The sequence below is a fragment of the Clarias gariepinus genome, chromosome 19 (genome assembly GCF_024256425.1).
Source record: "Clarias gariepinus isolate MV-2021 ecotype Netherlands chromosome 19, CGAR_prim_01v2, whole genome shotgun sequence".
Classification (NCBI taxonomy): Eukaryota; Metazoa; Chordata; class Actinopteri; order Siluriformes; family Clariidae; genus Clarias; species Clarias gariepinus.
The window spans coordinates 473398-476682 of record NC_071118.1 but is presented as its reverse complement, the minus strand read 5'-3'; the positions used below and the strand labels follow the sequence as shown (position 1 = coordinate 476682).

At 33.8% G+C, this 3285-nt stretch overlaps 1 long non-coding RNA gene across 1 annotated transcript; it reads left to right on the top strand.

Moving 5' to 3' along the window:
* The first annotated feature begins 732 nt into the window (after positions 1-732).
* On the top strand, positions 733-1696 carry LOC128507802 (uncharacterized). Its single transcript, XR_008355834.1, has 3 exons — positions 733-833; positions 1026-1118; positions 1402-1696. It is a non-coding gene; the product is annotated as an uncharacterized LOC128507802 (long non-coding RNA).
* The last annotated feature ends 1589 nt before the right edge of the window (positions 1697-3285 follow it).

Genomic DNA, 3285 nt, shown 5'->3' with positions numbered 1-3285 from the left:
ATAGTCAAATATTTCCATCCTTTTTAAAGTGTAAAATCAATCAGGGCCAGGACAATTTCACCTTTACTATATAATTGGGTACCTGCTAGATGTTGTATGGTTCATATTTGCCTGACCCAGAGAGATTTAAGCTACTAAAATGGTCCTGGAAATCTGGCTTCTTATTCACACCATTGTGCATAATAGAATGACATATTTCCATTTAATTTTTAAAGTGTAAAATCAATCTGGGCTTGGACAATTTCACTTTTACTATATAGTTGGGTACCTGCTAAAATAAAGTTTTATTGATTAAACTGCGTAGCTTTCGCCAACGTGAACACTCCCGTTAGTAACGAGGTGAATAAGGAGCTAACTTCAGCCGCAGAGTGAGACGCTGCACAATAAGAAGCCAAACGAATCAGAAGCTGCGAATAAGGAGCTAACTTCAGCCTCGTGTGTCACAGGTCCACTGCATATATTTCCATTATTTGGCAAAAAGTATATAATTATATATAGTAATAATTGTTATCTTAACTTATGTCTGTGGTTTGAACAAAACATTGTAATAAGATGCTTGATAAAAGGGCTGGTGGTATAATTACCAAATTAAGATACCATGAATTAAACATTGGCCTGTTTTTACATGTTTTTTTTTTTTTTTTTTTTTTTACAAATGCTAAAATAATGGTGTACAATATGAAAATGGTCTTGAAATAAAGTATATTTTTGTGTATATTGGGCAAATTTTTATACTTGATGTTAACCTAATTAAAATATTAATGTCTTTATAATTTTTTTTTTCTTTGCAGTTTTTCTGGTCCTTAATAAAAGGTGTGCTTTACTCGCAACAGGTAAGATCTACGTCTACTAATCTAAGTCTACTACTTTCATTTGTTAGTTCTGAGTAGCTTGTTACTTTTTTAGTTTTATTTACGACATTAGACATGTGCCTAATTTTATAGTGAAATGTAACTCACTCAATAGGATTGTATTAAGTATATTGAGTTTTTTTTTTTTTTTTTTTTTTCTCTGTTTTTTTTAAGAATGCAACTGTTGAGAAGAAGAGGGAGTGCCTTATCAAGGCACTTTGTGTCTACCTAAATGAAGAACTGGACAGTCTCTTCAAAGAATATCTGGTAGGTAATGCTAATGATTACTGCAGAAGTAATGGTATCATTGGGCTCTTCAGAATATCACAATATCCATTTAGTCTTCTTAAATTATAAGTTAAAGCTGCTATTAGATGGCATCAGATCACAGGTGTACTTGAGAAAAGAATGTGAGAAATCAGTGTGGACCAAATGTTAGTGATTTAAAGACTAGAAAAACAACTACCGGGGAAAAATGCAATGCAAACAGGCTCTTTGGAATTCTGTATTAGTCTAGTGATTTCATTTTTGCTTTTTTGTGTATCAATAGGATACAGATGGCTGTGCTGCAGAGAGGATCTTGAACATGTTGTATTTGGCATCTACAGCATCAATGTTGGATGTGATGCCACTACCTCTCCAGCTGATGTTGGAATTGTTATTGAGGGTGTTGAAGTGCTTCATGACTTGGGAGACATCGCTACTACATGTACGGTCTTAATGTCTCCAGTTATCCTCAGGAACTGAAAATATTCTGAGGTACTGCAGAAGATCTTCCTTCAGCTGGATGCTACCAGACTTTCACCAAAAGTACAGATGCTTAAAAACAAACTTTAAGTATAAACCAACATCAAACAGATTCATACAGTGAGAACCTTTTTTGTTTTCTATTTTTTTGTGGGTGACATGATTTTTTTTTCTTATGTAAAATATGTCCAGAATACTGTTTTAATGTTTTTTTGTTTTTTTTTGGCAAACACACATTTTTTCCCCCTCTTTAAATGTGTTAAAGTTGGGGGAAAAACGTTAAAATATGTTGCATTTTGTGTGCAGTACAGTATGTCTTTTGTATTGTTGGACCATAATATTCTCAATTTCTCAATCGCACGTTGTGAACATATTTGCATGGCTTGTCATGTCACATGCCCGCTGCAGACATCTCGAAAAGGTTTAGGATAGGAGATGATCGCCTTTACAACACTGTAAAAAAAAAAAAAAAAACCCCGTAGTTTTTACGGAAAAAAACTGGCAGCTGGGGTTACCAGAACAATTCCGTAAAATATACAGCAAAACAGTAATTGCTTTTACTGCATAACATGTACATTTTACAGTTTAAACCAGCATATAACACACTAGACTTCTGTTATATTTACTGGTTTAAACTGTAAAAAATACATGTTATGCAGTAAAAGCAATTACTGTTTTGCTGTATATTTTACGGAATTGTTCTGGTAACCCCAGCTGCCAGTTTTTTTCCGTAAAAACTACGGGATTTTTTTTACAGTGTACCGCACACAGACGTTCTGTGCAGTTTGGAAAAGAACCCCATATGGGTGCGGTGGAACAGTACTCTCTTCCCTGAGTACATTATTGTCTGTAAAGATGATTTTACACTGGAAATCAGAAACAGTCGTCACATTTGATGTCGCTGCTGAAGGAGTTGTGTGAATAGATTCTGCGTATGTTTTTCCACTGAAGTAAAAAATGAAACAGACTTTAAAACATGAGAATGATTTATTAATCTGGTGAATTAATATACTACATCATATTTATACCGTATTGAGTGTGCTGTGGAATTTCTAACCCTTTCTTTACCGCACATCTCCAGTGTTCTTAATCCTTCTATTTATTTTTAAGCGTAAAATTATTTATGTGATGAAAGTAATTAAAAAATAATAAAGGCTTGGGGGGAAAAAAGTGACCCGGTCCAAACGAGGGCTGTACATTTAGTTAAATGGTCATTTTATTACTTTTATTGTTTCTTCAATATATTCTGCAAACTGATTAATCAGCTGCGTTTTAGTGAAAATGGTGGATGTGCACGTCATCCTTACAGTCTGGTCACATTTTTAATCTTTACACATAATTACTTTATGATATATTGGAAAATTATGTACTGTGCAAAAGTATGAGGTCACGATTTCGTTTCTAATCAAAAGGCCATTCAGGATTTCTTGTTAACAGAGCGTACATGATAATTAAAGTAATTTCTGGTGGTCGCTTTATTGGTAGATAAGAACCTGCTGGAGAGCATGATAGATATTATTATACACGTATCTCACATCTGTTAAATCTATCTAATTATAGAGAAATCGAAGGGTATATTTTAGATGTATATTATACCGTATGGTGATAAAACTAACAAATAATTATTGTGATTTAGACATTCTCACCCAGAGTCCTAGTCCAGTCCTATTGTAGGAGACAAGACATG